Here is a 20,150-nt window from a genome sequence, read left to right as displayed (position 1 = left end):
GAATGGGCTGAACGTTGGCAGATGGAGTTTAATGCTGAGAAGTGTGAGGTTCTACATTTTGGCAGGAATAATCCAAATAGAACATACAGGGTAAATGGTAGGGCATTGAGGAATGCAGTGGAACAGAGAGATCTAGGAATAACAGTGCATAGTTCCCTGAAGGTGGAGTCTCATGTAGATAGGGTGGTGAAGAAGGCTTTTGGAACGCTGGCCTTTATAAATCAGAGCATTGAGTACAGAAGTTGGGATGTAATGTTAAAATTGTACAAGGCATTGGTAAGGCCAAATTTGGAATATTGTGTACAGTTCTGGTCACCGAATTATAGGAAAGATATCAATAAATTAGAGAGAGTGCAGAGACGATTTACTAGGATGTTACCTGGGTTTCAGCACTTAAGTTACAGAGAAAGGTTGAACAAGTTAGGTCTCTATTCATTGGAGCGTAGAAGGTTGAGGGGGGATTTGATCGAGGTATTTAAAATGTTGAGAGGGATAGATAGAGTTGACGTGAATAGGCTATTTCCATTGAGAGTAGGGGAGATTCAAACGAGAGGACATGATTTGAGAGTTAGGGGGCAAAAGTTTAAGGGAAACACGAGGGGGTATTTTTTTGCTCAGAGAGTGATAGCTGTGTGGAATGAGCTTCCTGTAGAAGTAATAGAGGCCAGTTCAGTTGTGTCATTTAAGGTAAAATTGGATAGGTATATGGACAGGAGAGGAGTGGAGGGTTATGGGCTGAGTGCGGGTAGGTGGGACTAGGTGAGATTAAGAGTTCGGCACGGACTAGGAGGGCCGGAATGGCCTGTTTCCGTGCTGTGATTGTTATATGGTTATGGTTATAAGAGGAAAATTATGAAAATACTCAATAAAAGGTCCCCAGACCTTATGAAACTTTATATCCGAATTAAGAATTGAATAATGGATTTTTTCAAGGTCTAAACAGGACATAATATCATTAAGCCATTGAGCATGTGTGGGCGGGGCAACATCTCTCCATCTAAGGAGGATTAGACATCTAGCCAGGAGAGAAGCAAAAGATAATATTCGACATTTAGTCAAACTCAAACGTATATCTGTCTCACCCAAGAAACCAAACAGAGCAATTAAAGGGTTAGGTTCTAAATGGTGATTCAGAATACAGGATAAAGTTATAAAAACATCTTTCCAAAATTTCTCTAAGCTAGGACAGGACCAATACATATGAATAAGAGAAGCCTCACCACTTTTGCATTTATCACAAAGAGGACTAATAGGGTAAAATCGAGATAATTTAGATTTGGACATATGGGCCCTATGAACAATCTTAAAACTGTAAAAGACAGTGGCGAGCACAGAGAGAAGTTGAATTAACCGATTTGAGAATCAAGTCCCAAATCTCATCAGATAAAGGGATATTTAAGTCATGCTCCCAAGCCATTCTAATTTTATCCACAGGGGCACACCGTAAGGATACTAATTTATCACAGATAAAGGATATTAAGCCTTTACCCAGTGGATTAATAGAAAGAAATAAATCCATGGCATTTTTCTCGGGCATTTCAGGGAAGTTGGGAATTAAAGGATTGATAAAGAGTCTGATTTGGAGATATCTAAAGAAATGGGCATTAGGCAGATTGAACTTAGCAGAGAGCTGTTGAAAGGATGCGAAGCGATTATCGATAAAAAGATCTTCAAAATGTCTAATGCCCTTCCTATACCAATCATAGAATGTTGAATCATACATAGTAGGTAAAAAAAGATGATTATGTAAGATAGGACTAGAAAGGGAAAAACCATAAAAACCATAACATTTCCTAAACTGGGCCCATATTCGCCAAGTGTGTCTAACAAGAGGATTAACAATTAGTCTAGACAAACTACTAGGGAGTGCAGAACCAAGAAGTGCAGAAATAGATAGATCTTTAGTGGAATTCAGCTCCATTGCTACCCAATTACAGCACTCAGATTAGCTATGAAAAAAAGACCAGAAGATAAGACAACAAATGTTAGCTGCCCAGTAGTATAAATGAAAATTAGGTAAGGCCATGCCACCCTCTTTTTTAGATTTTTGAAGATAAACTTTATTAATTCTAGAACGCTTATTCTTCCACAGATAGGACAAAATAATAGAGTCTAAGGAATCAAAAAAGGTTTTAGAAATAAAAATTGGGATAGATTGAAATAAATATAAAAATTTAGGGAGAACGTACATTTTAACAACATTAATACGACCTACCAAGGACATAGATAGAGGTGACCATTGTGACAGACTCTGTTTTGTAGTGTATAAAAGATTGGCAAAATTTTCACAAAAAAGATCTTTAAACTTCCTTGTAACTGTAATACCAAGGTAAGTAAATTGATTATGAACTACTTTAAAGGGGAGGTCACGGAATGCTAATACTTGTGCTTCTTTATTAATTGGGAAAAGTTCACTCTTATGTAAATTAAGTTTATAGCCAGAAAACTGGCCAAATTGATTAAGAAGTGAAAACATTGGAGGTAAGGATGTGGACGGATTTGAAAGAAAAAGTAATAGATCATCAGCATAAAGAGAAACTTTATGCTCAACACCCCCCCTCCAAATCCCGGTCAATTCAGGACAGCTTCGGAATGCTATCGCCAGAGGTTCTACAGCCAAATCAAAAAGAAAGGGACTTAAAGGGCATCCTTGACGGGTGCCACGTTTGAGGTTAAATAACTGGGATTGCTGAGAATTAGTCAAAACAGAGGCAGTAGGACGTAGATACAGCAATTTGATTCAAGAGATAAAACTTTGACCAAAGTCAAATTTTTCTAAAACCGCAAAGAGGTAGTTCCACTCTATACGATCAAATGCTTTCTCCGCATCGAGAGAAATAACGCATTCAGGAATCCCAATTGAAGGTGAATATAAAATATTAAATAAACGCCGTGTGATGAACTAGATATACCTGTCTGACTGCTCCTGTGGCTCCTCCCACAGACCCTGCTGACTGCTTCTGTGGCTCCTCCCACAGACCCCTGTATAAAGGCGACTGTGGTCTGCTGCTCTCCCTCATTTTCCCAGGATGTAGTGTTGTTCTTCCAGTCAATAAAAGCCGATATCTCACTTCCTAAGTCTCAGCGTGAGTTATTGATGGTGCATCACGCCGTATGTTAAAAAAAGGAAGACGGTTTTTAATAAAACCAGTTTGATCATCAGAAATAATAGAGGGTATAACAGTTTCTAATCTTTGAGCCAAGACTTTGGCCAAGATTTTAAAATCAACATTAAGTAAGAGATCGGCCTGTACGAGGAACACTCTGTTGGGTCTTTACCCTTTTTTAATAAAAGAATAATACATGCCTCATTAAATGAGGGTGGCAATTTACCATAGTTAAATGAGTCAGATTAATACTGAGAGTAACTGAGGAGAAAGGAGTGAAGAGAATGATTTATAAAATTCTACAGGGAACCCATCAGGTCCAGGAGATTTGCCTGAAGACAATGCAGAAATTGCAAAAGATATTTCTTCTAATGATATAGGCTCATTAAGTTTTGCTTTAAAATCAGATGAAAGCGAAGTAATATTCAGAGTATTTAAGAAAAGATCAACAGAAATATTCTCATTCAGAGATTCAGAGGAATAAAGCTGAGAGTAAAATTTTTTAAATACGTCATTGATTTCTGAGTGATTCGATGTAATATCCCCGTTCTCCTTCCGGATCTTTGTAATATGTTGTTTAGCTTTAGAACGCCTCAACTGATTAACTAGAAATTTACCAGATTTGTCACCGTGAATATAAAAGCAACTCTTACTTTCAAGAAGTTGACGTTCAACGGGTTGAGTAGAAAGAAGGTCAAATTTAGTTTGAAGTTCTATACGCTTCTTATATAATTCAGGGTTATTAGTTTGAGCATATAATTGATCTAATTCTTTAATCTGATTAATTAGGTCTAATTGATCTATACGGGACTTTCTATTAAGATTTGCTGTATATGAGATTATTTGACCCCTCAAATATGCTTTCATGGCATCCCAGACAATCTGGGATGACATTTCAGATGACGTATTAGTGTTTAAATAAAAAGTTATCTGATCCTTAATAAATTTTAGAAAATCATCATCCGATAATAAAATCGAGTTAAAACGCCAATGTTTATTCCTCTGAGGGAGACCAGGAAAGTTTAAAGACAAAGTAATTGGGGCATGATCAGAGATCAGTATACTCTGATAATCACAAGAATAGACAAATGGAATAAGTTGATTATCAAGTAAAAAATAGTCAATTCTAGTAAAAGGTATGGTGAACATGTTAAAAAAAAGGAATAACCTCTCTCAGTAGGATGAAGGAAATGCCATATATCAGAGATACCATAATTAGAAAGAAAAGAGTGAATAGCTAAAGCAGATTTAGTAGGTGATCTAGTAACAGGGGACGATCGATCCAAATTGGGATCTAACCAGCAATTAAAGTCGCCACCCAGTATAAGAGAATATGAATTTAAATCTGGTAGTGAGGAGAAAAAACATTCAAAAAAATTAGCATCGTCAAAATTGGGAGCATACAGGTTTGCTAGTACAACTTTAGTATTATATAATTTACCAGAAACGATAATAAAATGGCCATTTGTGTCAGATATCTTATTATGGAGTTCAAAAGGAATATTTGAATTAATAAGGATGGAAACCCCCCCCCTAGCTTTGGCCGGGAAGGATGAATGAAAATGCAGACCCACCCACTTTGACAAAAGTTGAGAATTATCAAAACTACGAATATGAGTTTCTTGAAGGAAAGCAATGTCAGCTTTGAGTTGTTTAATATGTGAGAAGACCTTCCTTCTTTTAACAGGATGATTCAATCCCTTTACATTCCAGCTCACAAATTTCAGTGTATTAATCATTATCAATTGTTAATACATAAAAAGTAGTAGGCATATATAAAATCAAACATTGCAATAACAGTCTGGGAGCAAAAATATAAACATAAATCAGTAAAATCAGGGCAGAAGCATGTCCTGAATAACAAGGGAAAACAGAAAAAACAGTAAATAGTGTTGGAACTGGAGAACCCACCCCACCCTCACAACCCAAAACGAGATGGCTACCCAAAAAAGCAGCTAGCTCTACAAAAAATGTTACCCCAAAAATAACTTCCAGTTCCATATCATTGACATAGGCTCCGTATAGATAATATAGCAAATAGTAGCTAATTTATGCACTAGAGAGCAAAATTACAAATAGGTACAACTTCGACAGAAAAAGTATAAAACTTAATACAAAAAAAATTAAAAAAAAACTAACCTACCCGCGAGAAACTATGAAAAATTGAAAGAAAAAGATAAAAGGGGGGGGGGGGGGAAGGGGGAAATTATAAATTTAAAGAGAGTACATATCAGCCGTTTTTTTTTAAAAAAAGCAAATCTTATACTATAAATCAACAGGGAGGCCTTCAATAAGAAACTCCAAGCCTCCGAAACAAATTAAGACCAATTGTAGTTCTCTATAGTTAAAGTTATTCGGAAGTAGAATAAATTACACAAGTAAAATCTAAAGTCCGCAGGGAAACATTAAATTTAAATCATCTATTTAAGAAAATCGCACCAAGTCTAGGGAGAGACTAACTAGAACCCTTAGAATCTCAGTAGTTAATGTCTGAATTATTCAAGTAGAGTACGAGTTCGCAAAAAAAGCTTTAATTCAAGAAGTACTTATCAGCCATTTTAGAAAATCAAACCGGGTCCGAAGAAGTCAAGATGGCTGGAAGATTTCCAACAAACAACTCAGCCTCCTTCACTGATTTAAACCACTTACATTCTCCAGTAGTAAGCGTAATTCGAAGATCGGCTGGGTTATGAAGAGAAGGTTTGAATCCACAATCAAAAAACACTTTCACTACGCCTTTGAACTCAGCACGCATCTTTAGAACCTGGGGGACATAATCTTCCACGAAACGAATAGTGGTATTTTGAAAAGTCAGAGTACCTCTTCGGCGTGCCTCCATAATCAAAGGGTTTTTCACCTGATATCGATGAAAACATAAGATAATTGGCCGTGGTCTAGAACCCAAAATGGCACGAGGAACATAAATCCTGTGAGCCCTTTCTAGCTCAGGTGGAGTCAAGAGAAATTCTTTCCCGAAAATCTCACAGAAAAGAAGAGAAAAATTCAACGGAAGAACCCATTTCGGTGGCCTCCGGCAAACCGAGAATTCGCAGATTGCAGAGCCTGCTCCGATTTTTGAGATCCGCCATTTTGGAAATAAGTTTACTGTTTTTCTCCGTTAGGTTGGAGCAGAGAGTTTCTAGATGTTGAACATGGCGTTCTAAATCTTCAGAGGTTAGGTCGATGCAAGATAGATGTTCAGCATGGTCATCCACTCTGGCGTTAATCTGATCCAATTTTGACTCCAGCTGACTGATAGAAGCTCTAAATTCAGTCTTGATATCCGTTAGAGTATCTTGTCAATGCTGTTCCAGGATAGAGAGAATCTCGGCTGACAGAGCCGTGGAAGTTTCTTTTTTCCCCGAGTTTAGTACTTTTTGTAGCCATTATAAGATAGACGTATTCGCAGGCAGATAAAAGAAAGCAAATGAAATAACTAAGTAAGGTTTAAAAAGGGAGACACATAGTGCGAAAATAGGAAGTATAACGGAGCAAAAGTTTGAAGCAACTAAACAATCGCCATCTTACCGGAAGTCTAATACTTCTAAATATACCAATTTTGAATTACTCTCACAGCAACCTGCAGCATGAAATTTCCTTTTAAGTTGTTATAACATGAACAAAGTTACCAGAGAAACGCAGGTGGTAGATGGAATAGCAGTCTTTTATTTGACAAATGAGACACTCTCTGGAGGAACTCAATATTACATGGCAAAATATCAATGGATATTTCTATACAATGTCCAATATATCTACAATGCTTCCTTTGAATTATATATAATTCTCAAACCTCTTTCTTTGAACTCACACTCCAGGCACCTAAAATGAACATTAATCAATACTGTCTGGTCTTTCCTTTAACTGCTGTCCGTGGCTTCAGGAAATTGTTGCCCAGGGATGCATTTTAAATTTAATCTACAATCCATGTTTAGGTCTGAAGTTAGTTCCTGAAGCAATGCACCTTAATTCCAGAATATGTCCTAAGATTCCCTCCTCTTGGCACTCTTGAACACAGATAAATTTGTTACATGAAAGGGCAAACCTTAAGGATGATCTAATCAAATAAGGCAGCAAAAATATCCTCTGCTTCAGAACCTCTTTCTCAGTTACCCTATGTACATCTACGTCTAAACTATCATCTTAAATGGCCACCTACAAAACTCTAAGCAGAGCAATTGTTCCAGAAATTTGACCAACAGTCCTTGAAAATGCAGCTTTGTCATTGGTAAACACAAAGTACACTGCAGATGCTATGGTCACATCAACACGTACAAAAGCTGGATGAACTCAGCAGGTCGGGCAGCATCCGTTGAAGTGAGCAGTCAATGTTTCGGGCCGAGACCCTTCATCAGGATTTGTCATTGGTATGCCTGTTGGCTCCTACCCTACTGGCCAACTGCAGTTTAATCACATTCACTTCACAATCATAATCACTTCACCCCTTCATTCTCTAATAGCTGAAACTCTGCAGTGGCTATCAGAGGTCAGGGGGTCCAGCAAGGTAAATGTATCAGGCTCACAGACCCTCTCATCAGTGTACAGGAAGGGTTGGGGTGGTTTCAATTTGAATGACTGCAAGGACCTCTCCCGGTGGCACTCCCTTCCAGACTGTCCCGTCGATCACTAGCCCAACCACTCAAAGGGCCTAGCTCATTTCTACACTCCCCGTATAGGCTGGAGGTGACTACTTTCAGATGCTGTGTGCAATTTCTTCTCTTTCTGAGTCTGTCATGCTATTGAAGTTGTGGAACCTGATATCTTTGCTGTAACTCGGATCCATTCCCATCTATTTACCCACAATTTCTGCATTCTATGCGATACAACTAACCATTTACCTTCAGTGACCAGCCTTCATTACAGAATACAGTTACCATCACACTTCGGCGTGCTATTCACGTCTTGCTGTCGCGCTCTCTCAGTGTCCTCTGCCTTCGCGTTTGCTGGGGGTTTGATTCCATCAACCGTGGCCAGGTCTGATGCAGACGGCTGGTGTCCATCAATGAGCTTCTCTGCAAAGTCACTGTTACATTTGACCTCTTGCTCTGTCTGAGAAGTCCAGTCTTGCCACTGGCTGTCTCGCCAGGACTGAACACCAACACAGGTGTTATCTGCCCGGAGCACCACCTGCGGTTCTATCCACCAGGCAGTGAAACCTGCCCTTTCAACCAGCTCCCTTACCATGACTTGGTCACCTGGCAGTGGGAGGACTATCTTCTCTCCCTCTCTGATCAGCAATATGTTGCTTCTGCTTTGCTCGATCCTTCAATGTGTTACCATGGTTACAGTGATCCTTCACATCCCCCTGTAATCTTACTATCTTTCTGTACACTTGTAATTTCTGTTGCTTCCTGTTCTTCCACTGCCCTCCTCACTCTGACGTCTGTCTGCTCATTCCCTTGCTGCTCCTTACTACCCCCTTTCTGGTGAGCTTTATTTTAATCTCTGCTACCCCCTCAGGCAGCTGCACTACTTCTGACAGCTCCTGACCGTGATGGCCCCTCCCCTCAGGACTCCTGCCATGACTCCCACACACTCTCCTCCATGCTTGGGGCTGCTGTCTCCCTGTGGGCCTTGTTAGCTGCTTTGCGGGTCACACACCTTCACTGTCCCTGTCTTGTCAATGTTATTTCTCCTTTTCCTGAGTCTACGATCGCTCCTGCCTTACTCAGAGTGTCTTTTCCCAGGACAGTACCTTCATTGTTTGAGTGCACCCAAAAATCCACAGGAAGCTGCACTCTCTCAGCCTCAGATACCCGAGGATGACTTCTCTCCACCCTCATCGTTTCACCTCCTGCACTGGTAACGTAAATCGCCTCTGCAGTCACGGGCCAGGGTGGATATTGACGACTCCATGACCACTGACATTTTACATTGCTGGCTCCCTTATAAACCTTTAGTGTACATCCGGGAATGACCTACACCAGCAATCGAGGCTGCCATCAGCTGTTTGTCTGACCTCAGCAGCCGAAACGGAAAGAGAGAGCGCTGCTGTCGATTCTGCCTGCTTTGGTGAGTGATCCTCAGGCTTTGCTCTTTTCAGGAGGCTGCCTCCAACCATGGCCTGAGAAGCTGCAGCTGTAACAAATCATCTCCTTTGCCCTCCCACACCTATTCCAGCAGTTCCTCGCTGCGTGCCCCACTTGCTGGCACACAAAGCAAGTTCTCTGGGACGTCACGGCAGCTACATTCACTACAGCTGCTTTACGACTTCTCTCCCCCCCCCCTGGTCTATCTCACCGGCCTATGACACTACCGCGGGGTAGGTCGATCCCACCGCTATCACCAAATCTAAAACTTCCTAGTGGGCTGAGCTCAGGCCATCCTTCAATATTTTCAGGAAGACCGGGTAATCCCTCCCTGGATTATCCAACCCGGAATACCCCTCACACGCTCGATATTTGCACTCTGCATAATCCATGGCAGGTTCATCAGCTCTCTGAACTACTGACATTATCGTTCCCCAGTCACTACCGCACCTCCTCCCTGAAGAAGCACTATCTCTCTTCATTGCTGGTACTCGCTGCAGTTGCCCATGTGCTCGCTGGACCACACATAATCCTTTGGTTCTTCGCTTTTACCAACACATGGATACCTTTAGGGTGCATCTGGTGAATTTCAATCATTTCCTCCAGCTTGCACCAGAATTTTGTATTCCCACAGGCAGTCCTAAGTGAGGGCAATCCTGACAAAATGCTCTGATCCCTGGGGATGAAGAGCTTATGGATGGTCATAATCAAGATCAAGGGCTGGCTCAGGTCATCAGGGTTCTTGACCTCAATTGGTGCCATCCTGACAGATATATCTGGGGATAACCTGTCCCTCACATATCTCTACACTAATTCCCAAACTATAAACAATGGACAAAAATAAAACAGTGCTTACTCAAAACCACAGGGTATCACTCTGTAATCTGCCACTTTGTGTATTTCAACATATAATGCCTGGTGAATTCCTTTACATTTATAACTGTTACACCAAAGTTACAGACATATTCTTAAAACACACACACTTGTAAACGTGTTTGCCAAAATACAGTTCCTGGAACGAGTATACATGCCCCACTGACATCCCGAACCCCTTCAATAACTACCCTTCACAACTGGTGGCTCTGTCTCATCACCATTAACAAAGTTTAGTCTCTTACATGCACACACACAACACTACCTTTATATCTACTAGTTCAGCACTCCACTGTTTCATGATATCTTGTGATCCTGTAGTCAGCGACCCGAACAGGTACAAGTGTGAGTACTAATTTAAAAAATATTCACCTACTTAGACTGCTGAGATCACTGGCCATGTGATGGGTCATAAAGGTATCCCAGACGAGTCCCCAAATGTTGTAATGTCATCAAAGTCACCAGAGAGACATAGCTGGTGGATATAGAAGCAGTCTTTTACTTGACAAAATGAGACACTCTCTGGAGAAAGAGGCCTGTTTGACTCAAAGTGACATGGTATTTATATGCTAAATATCAAAGGATAATTCTATATTTTTTGTTCAATGTATCTACAGTGCTTCCTTTGAATTACATATAATTCTCACACCTCTTTCTTTGCACTCACACTCCAGGAACCCAAAATGAACGTTAATCAGAACTGTCTGGTTTTTCCTTTAACTACTGTCAACAGCTTCAGGAAACTATTGCCCAGGGATGCATTTTAAATGTAATCTACAATCTCTGTTCAGGTCTAAAAATTGTTTGCTGAAGTTAGTTGTTGAAGTTAATATTTGCTGTATATCCTAATTCCAGAATATGCCCTTACATAAGCAATATACTTTTAAGTCAATGAGCTATAGATTTCATAGGGCTGGGCTGGTCGGAGGCTCGAAGTTTTCAGACGGACTCGGAGTTGGCTGTCGTCTGGGCTCCCAAAGTGCTGTATCGGCAAGCTGCAGCGCTGGAGGTTCATGGCAGGAAGAGTTTTTCTTCCTTCTACCGTCTGCGTGAGATGATGGGCTGTCGGGACTTTGAGACTTTCTTTTAAACCGTGCATGGACTGCTCTTTATCAGATAACGGTATTGCTTTGCACTGTTGAAACTATGTGTTATAATTATATGGTCTTTGTCAGTTAGTCTTTTATCAATTATGGTATTGTCTGCACTGTTGAAACTATATGTTAACTATAACTATATGTAACTATGTGGTTTTGTGTAGGTCTTGTAGCTTTAGGTTTGTCTGATGGATTTGGAGTTCCTTTCCGGGGAACGTGCTAAGACGGTAGTGCGATATCGATACGCAGCAGCCTCTCCGGACTCTGGATTGGGGATTACCAAACGTTATGTGGTTTTTCTTGTGTGGTCTGTTTTGTGCTTTTTTGTGATATCATTCCGGAGAACGTTGTCTCATTTTTTAACTGCATTGTATTTGTGGTTTATAAATGACAATAAACTGAATCTGATCTGATCTGATTTCCTGGCCTTCTAAAGGATTTGGCAGACTTAACTCTCAAACAAGCAGGTACTTTAAGCAGATGAAGGTTCATTGCCACGGAAGGAAGTGAGATAGGAGTGGTGGCTCCATGTCAGGGTATGTGACCCTCTCTACCCAGCATCTTGTTAGCAAATATGCAGTCGCAGGAGAACAAATTTGAGGAACTCAGGGCAGGATTGCTGTATCGAAGGGAAATGAGAGTTTGTTGTGTTCTATGCTTAACTGAGGCATGGCTTATTCCCAGCATGTCAAATAACAGCACTGAGATCTGAAGGCTTCTTGATTCATAAGATGGACCAGACTGCTAATTTGGAAAGGGGAAGAAGTGGATGGAGCTGTGTGTTTCATGATAAACTCTTAGTGATGCTCCAACATGGCTGCTTTGTTGAACTTGTGTTCCTCTGACCTTGATCAAATGCAATGCCATATTTACCTAGGGAGTTCTCATCCGCGAGCATCACCGGGATTTACATACCACCAATTTAATCAAGTGTTTGAGATACTGCATTTGAAATCATAGTGGGGGAAGAAAATCCTGCCCAATTACAGCATATAACCTGTAGCACCAGAGGTTCCAACAGACTAGACCACTGTTATACTAAGATAAGGAATGGCTATTGTTTCATGCCCAGACCACATTTCGGTAAATCGGATCATTTGGTTTCCTTCTTCTACTTGCATGCAGACAAAAGCTAAAGAGCAAGGCCCCAGAGATTAGGACATCAAAGAGATGATCATGGGAGGCAGAGGAGTGGTTACGGGATTGCTTCAGTCAGTGGACTGGGCCGTGTTCAAGGACTCATCGGTGGATCCGAATGAATATACCACGTTTGTCACTTTATTAAAACAGTTGTAGATGAGTGTGTCCCCACAAAAATCACTTAGTCCTCCTCAACCAGAAGCCCCGGATAAACCATGAGATCCATAATCTGTCGAGGGCCAGATCAGAGGCATTCCCAGTCTGGCAATCGAAAGAAGTTCCTAGAGGTCCAGATACAATCCCTCAAAAGCCATTTCATGGGTGAAGTGGCAATACCAGACTAAACCTGAATCAACAAATGATGCCCAATAGTCATGGCTGGGCTTGAACACAATCACCTTTTATACGGTTAAATGAAACAACGTAGGTGACAACAGGGCTTTGCTTCCAGATAAACTCAATGCTTGTTTTGACATTAAAACATGGAGGAACCATCACAAAATGCCACAGCCCCGATGATCCTGTGATTGCAGCCTCTGAGGCCGACTTGCAAGGATCCTTCAGGAGGGTGAACCCATGGAAAGCATTCGGGCCAGACAGGGCACCTGGCCAAATACTAAAAGACTTGTGCTGAACAATTGGCTGGAGTGTTCATTGAGATCTTTGTTCTCTTGCGTCTTCATTCTGAGGTGCCCAGCTGCTTGAAAGAGGCTTCGATTATACTGGCACCCAAGAAGAACGTGGTAACCTGCCTCAGTAGCTGCCACCCAGTAGCACTTACATCCACAGTGATGAAGTGTTTTGTGAGGTTGGTGATGAAACATATCAACTCCTGCCTGCGAAGCATCCTCAATCCACTCCATTTTGCCTACCACAGCAACAGGTCTGCAGCAGGTACCACCTCATTGGCTCTTCACTCAACCCTGGAATATCTGGATGTCAAGATGCTCTTAATCAACTACTGCTCTAGGTTCAGTGTTATCATCCCTTTAAAACTAAACAATAAGATTCAAGACTTTGGCCTCATACCTCCTTATGCAATTGGATCCTCAATATCCTCCCTTGGAGACCCCAGTCAGTTCGGATTGGCAACAACATCTTCTCCATGATCTCCATCAGCACAGCTGCACCACTTTGGCTGTGAGCGCAGACCCCGCTCTACTCACTTCACACTTACGCAGAGATACAATGCCATATTCAAGTTTGCTGATGACACTGCCATCGTAGGCCAAATCAAATGTGGTGATGAATCAGCATGTAGATTGAAAATCTGACTGAGTGCTGTCACAGCAACAACCTCTTACTCAATGGCAGCAAGATCAAGGAGCTGATTATTGACTTCAGGAGGAGGAAACTGGAGATCCATGAGCCAGCCCTCATCGGAAGATCAGAGGCAGAGAAGGTCAGCAAATTCAAATTCCTTGGTGTTATCATTTCAGAGGACCAGTCCTGGGCCCTCATAACCTACTTCATTAGTGCAATTCTGAAGAAAGCTCAGCAGCGTCTCTATTTCCTTAGATATTCGTGAAGATTCAGCCTGACATTTAAAACACTGACAAGCTTCTGCAGATGTGCAGTAGAGAGTATATTGACTGGCTGCATCACAGCCTGGTATGGAAACACCAGTGTCCTTAAATGAAAAACTCTGCAAGAAGTAGCAGATACAGCCCAGTTTGTCATGGATAAAGCCCTCCGCACCACTGAGCGATGTCACAGGAAAAGAGGTATCTCCATCATCCAGACCATGCTTTCTTTTTGCTGCTGCCATCAGGAAGGTGGTACAGGACTCACAATACCAGGTTCAGGAGCAGTTACCACCCCTCAACCATCAGGGTATTGAACCAAAGGGGATAACTTCACTCAACCTCATTTGCCCCTTAACAGAAATATTCCCACACCTACAGACTCACTTTCAAGGATTCTTCATCTCATATTCTTGATATTTATTGTTTATTTATTTATTTATTATTATTATTTCTTTTCATTTTGTATTTGCGCAGTTCAGTTTTTTTGCACACTGGTTGAATGCCCAAGTTGGTGCTGTCTTTCATTGATTTTATTATGGTTATTATTCTAAATTGGATTTACTGAGTATGCCTGCAAGAAAATGAATCTCAGGGTTGTAAATGGTGACATATATGTACTTTGAACTTTGAGAAAGCTAGTTCTCAGCGAAATGTCCTGTGTGGTGGAGCCATTGAGCGATGTGATGATTGAAAATCTGTTGAAGCTAGGAGCTTCAGTCATGCAAAGTAAGAAGATATTCTTGATCTCAATATCTAGCTTATTATGATCTTGCACATTATTGTTTACCTGCACAGCTGTTACACTTCATGCTGCATTCTGTTATTGTTCTACCTCAGTGCACTGTGTAATGATCTGATCTGTATGAACAATATGCAAGACAAGCTTTTCACTCTATCTCTGTGCATATGAGAATAATAAGCCAATTTCATAAGACATAGGAACAGAATTAGGCCATCATTTAATCATGGCTGATTTAATTTCTCTCTCAACCCCATCTCCTGCCTTCTCTTCATAACTTTCACCCTTACTAATCAAGAATCTATCAACCTCTGCTTTAAATATACCCAATAATTGGCTCTCTATAGCTGCCTGTGGCAATGAATTCCACAGATTCATCACCAATTCCACTTCCAAGTAATGACACCATTATTCTAGTGAATATACTTCAATGGACTAGAATTGTGTGTTGATGTTCCCATGCCCGTCTCTAACTTTGAAGAAAGTGACCATAATGATCAGCTGCTCTTTGTGCCCTGGGTTTCTTCATTGCTTCTGCTGACAGCTGTTGAATGTTAATTCAAGTGAATCCCCAGAAATTAACTCAAAATCAACCCTGCTAGATTTCCCGAGTGACTCCACAACTGCTAAAGATTAGGTATCTCACTCTAAGAGAGCGAGTAGTTCTAATTTGGAATTTTATTCTATTTACTGTTTATTTGTATGGGAGTGTCAAGGAGAGCCTTTGTTGTCTATACTTGGTTTTGCTTGAGAAGGTGATGGTGAGTTGCAATCTTGAAAGGAAAGACGGAGCTGGGAAAGCATGTCTAACTTTGCTTTCACTTTAAGAAAGGCACACGCGTATGATGTGGAGCTGTGATGGCGTGTGCCATTCACGTACTTTTACGTATAATCTGTAATGACCACATCTAGATGACTGGCATGTAAATCCTCTAATGCCTTAGCTCTCTGTTTGGATGGTACAACAACTCCCAATCCCATCAAGGGGAAATTCATCCTGATGGTGGTAAAAACGGGGAACTGGGATTTCTGCTACATGTTCCAGCTATTTTGCCATGTAGACCTGAGACAACGTGGAGTCTTTTCTGGTTTCCCTTCGGATCCTCTCTGCCATAATAGAGAGGCTTTCGGTTTGCATTAGGGGCAATACTTCAAGAGGAGTGATCTCTTTTATAAATTTTTCCAAGTATTTCCTTTCTGAAGGTAAACAGGACAATTTGTCTGCATTTCCATGATCAATTGTCCTCCTGTAATTGTGTCCTCCAAGAAACAGAGCCCATCTCTGCATTTGTGTCGCTGCTGGTCGTGGAACACCTTTCCGCGGATTGAAAATAGACACCAGTGGTTGATGATCAGTTATGAAGGTAAGCTTTCTCCCATCCAAGTACTGGTTGAAACATTTTACACCCAAGCTAGACTGAAGGCCTCTGTCAATATGTGTAATTTTTTCCTGCGGCGGTAAGGGAACATGATGCAAAGGCTGTGGGGTGTTCACTTCCATCACTCATAACGTGTGACATGACTGCACCTCTATCGTAAGGTGAGACGTCACAGACAAGCTTTGCTGGACAGTGTGGATCACAGTGTGTGAGTACAGTGTCTGACATCACCGTTTCCTTTAAGTTTTTGAAAGCCACTGTTGCCATTTCTTCCTGAACTGTAGTAATGAATTCAAGGGGTGGAGCACAGTGGCCAGGTTTGGCAGGAACCTGTTGTAGTACTTGACAAATCCTAAAAACTGTGGCATGTCTTTTGGCCTTGGGGCATCCACCATGACTTGAATTTCCTCAGCACAAATGTGTAATTCTTGGTGTGTTGATGGTGGAACCACAGTAAGTGCTGCTCGGTTTAAAGATTCACACTTGTTGCATTGCGCTCTGAGCCCATAATCTTCTGATCTTTTTAACTCTATCTTGAGATTTGGAGATTCTCCTTGTCATCCTTACCAGTAACAATGATGTCATCCAGGTAACACTGAGTGTCTAGACAGCCTTGTAGCACATGGTCCATAACTTTCTGGTGGAGTGCAGGTGCTGTTCCAAAAATAAGCCTATTATAGTCATAAAGGCCTTTGTGAGTGTTCATAGTGAGAAACACTCTGGACTCGTCTTCTCCATCTGTAGGTCGGCCTCAGCTAAGTCCACTTTGCTGAAGTGTTTTCCTCCAGACAGGTTTGTAATGATATCCTCTATTCTGGGAAGAGAGTATTGATCTAATTTCAGTACTGGGTTGATAGTGACCTTAAGATCACTACACATCCTGTCAGACAAATTCTTCTTGGCTGCTGGGACCACTGGTGTTGCCTATGGGCTCAACTCAACCTTGGAAAGAATCCTTTCAGCCTCCATGTGATTTAGCTCACGAGCTACTCAGTCATGGATGGTATAAGGAACCAGACGGGCTTTGCAAAACTTGGGTGTGGTATTTTCATGTAGCACTATTTTACCCTTGATATGTTTGTGTTTTCCAATGACATCCTTGAACACTGCTGTGGCATCATCCAGTACCTTTCTTAATTCATGTTCAGTTGACTCTATTGCAGGAGATGTGACATGCAAATGGTGGATGGATCTCCAATCGAGTTATAGTTGTCTCAGCCAATCACAGTTCCACAATGCTGGTCCTCCTGTTTTTACCTCTTACAAGCCCAATGTAGCTTGTTGGTTATTATATTTTGCTGTTACAAATGTCATTCCTTCAGGAGTTATCTTTTCTCCCATATAAGTTCTTTGTTAGATCTGCAGGCTTCAGTTCAGTATCCTTGAGATGCTATTCAAACTTACTTTTTTGAATGACTGAAACAGTTGAGCCAGTTTCCAAATCCATTTAAATTAATTTGCAGTTCATTTCTGGTGTAAGCCTTATTGCTCGTCTGTTGTTAGTTTTCACATTGTTTCTCAGTGCTACTCTCATGTTACTCTCCACATTATCATATTTTTCATCAACACAACGCAGCTTAGTGCTCTTTTTGAAACTGAAATGTGACTATTTAAAAAAATCTTTCTCTCTTTTCTGTGAAATCCATTTAATTTTGTCTGCCCAACATGCTCTTTGTATGTGAAAATGCATTTTCTACTAGTTTCACCTTTTAATCTGCATTGATTTGGTGTGTATGAGACTCTGCCACAACAGTAACACAATTTCTGTTTAAACATTGCCATTTTCTTCATGCTCACTTTCATTCCTGACTGCAACTCAATTGTGTCCCAGTCTATTGATACAGCAATTTCAACTTCTCTTTTAAATGTCAGTTCTGCTTCAGTTAGGAGCTGATTTTGGATGTTTTCTGGTAAGATCCATAAACTAAATGATCTCTCAATGCACCGTTAAGCTCACTACCTAACTGACAATGCTCAGACAACCTCTTCAAGTCGGCCACGTTTGCTGAAATGGACTTCCCTTCCTTTTGATTCCGCTTATGGAACCTATAGCATTCTGCAATCAATAACGTTTTCTGTTCTAAATATTCCTGCATTACTTTCACGATATTAGCAAAGCTGATTTCAGCTGGTTTGGTTGGAACAGTTAAACTTCTAAGCAAATTGTAAGTCTTTCAACTCAACACACTTGTAGCAATTGGCTATTTCACTTGCTTTAAAATAAAGCTCATTTGTTCATTATACAAAATCCGGTTATCTCTTGTGCAATCAAAACATGTCTATCTTTCTGTCAATTTCTGCTTTTATAATCCCATGAATTTGTCCGTTTTCTGTCTTTTTTTAACTCAGCCGTCTGTCCTTTCCTGAAGAAGCACGTGCTAAGCTGCTTTTTTTTACTTGACCATTTCTTGCTGTATTTCTTAAAAACTTGAACATCTGGGTGTGTTTCAACAGGAAGGTTGTTGTCTCAGGTTTGTTTTAAAACTTATTTGTCACTACTGTTAGGTTTTGTAACTCCAAAACATAAAATGAATTGAAAGGAAACTGAGAGCCAGGAATGCTTCATATTTTCTTTGAGTGAGGTACCAGATATGCTGGTGGCATAGTGACGTATGCCATTCACGTACTTTTACATATAACCTGTGATGAATTATGTAAAGAACAAAGAATGCTTAATAAAACATTATATTTACAATACTACTCAAATATTCTGAAATATTAAATTCACAGCAGCTTCTAGTTCTTCTATCGTTCTTTAAACAGGTCTTCAGCTGATTGAATTGAGTGCTCTTTAATCAATGCTGTAGGGTGGCATGGTAGCCTGGCAGCTAGTGTAATGCTTTGAAGTGCCAGAGATCAGTGTTCATTTCCCATTGCCATCTGTATGCTCTCCCCATGACTGTGTGTCTTTCCACTGGGTGCCTCACTCTCTTCCCGTACTCCCAAGCTACACAGGTTAGCGGTAAGTTGCGGGCACGCTCTGTTGCCGCTGGAAGTGTGGCGTCACTTGCAGGCTTCCCCAGCACATCCTCGGACTATGCTGGCTGCTGGCGCCAAAGAAACATTTCCCTATATGTTTCAATGCATGTGTTGCAAAGAAATATCTTGGTACAGGAGCTTCACCTATTTAGACCATAAGACCATAAGATATAGGAACAGAATTAGGCCATTTGGCCCATCCTGTCTGCTCCGCCATTTCATCATGGCTGATCCAATTTTTCTCTCAGCCCCGATCTCCTGCCTTCTCCATGTATCCCTTTATGCCCTGTCCAATCAAGATCCATACTTGCTTGTTAATTGTTTTCAAAGCAATCTAGTTAACAGATGACTAAGGAAATTAGAGAGGAATAAACATAGAACATAAAAATCTAGAGTACATAACAGGCCCTTCGGCCCACAATGTTGTGCCAGCCATGTAATCTACTCTAGAAACTGCCTAGAATTACCCCACCGAATTGACCTCTATTTTTCTAAACTCTATGTACTTATCTTAGAGGCTCTTAAAAGACCCTATTGTATCCGCTTCCACCACCTCCTCTAGCAGTGCATTTCACTCTCTGTGTGAAAAACGTAACCCTGATGTCCCCTCGGTACCTATTTCCAAGCACCTTAAAACTATGACCCCTCGTGTTAGCCATTTCAGCCCTAAAAAAAATCCTCTGACTATCCACACGATCAATGCCTCTCATCATCTTATACACCTCTATCAGGTCACCTCTCATCCTCTGTCGCTCCAAGGAGAAAAGGCTGAGTTCACTCAACCCATTCTCATAAGGCATGCTCCCCAATCCAGGCAATGTCCTTGTAAATCTCCTCTGCATCCTTTCTATGGCTTCCACATCCTTCCTGTAGTGAGATGACCAGAACTGAGCACAGTACTCCAAGTGGGGTCTGACCCAGGTCTTAAATAGCTGTAACATTACCTCACCATTCTTGAACACTATCCCATGGTTGATGAAGCCTAATACACCGTATGCCTTCTTAACAACACTGTCAACCTGTTCATCAGCTTTGAGTGTCCTATGGACAAGAACCCCAAGATCTCTGATCCTCCACACTGCCAAGAGTCTTATCATTAATATTATATTCAGTCTTCAAATTTGGCCTACCGAAATGAACCACTTCACACTTAACTGGGTTGAACTCCATCTGCCACTTCTCAGCCCAGTTTTGCATCCTATCGATGTCCTGCTGTAACCTTTAACAACCCTGCAGACCATCCACAACACCACTAACCTTTGTGTCATCAGCAAACTTAGTAAC

Source organism: Hemitrygon akajei, chromosome 20, assembly GCF_048418815.1.
Source record: "Hemitrygon akajei chromosome 20, sHemAka1.3, whole genome shotgun sequence".
NCBI classification, from domain to species: domain Eukaryota; kingdom Metazoa; phylum Chordata; class Chondrichthyes; order Myliobatiformes; family Dasyatidae; genus Hemitrygon; species Hemitrygon akajei.
This window is presented reverse-complemented; position numbering follows the sequence as displayed.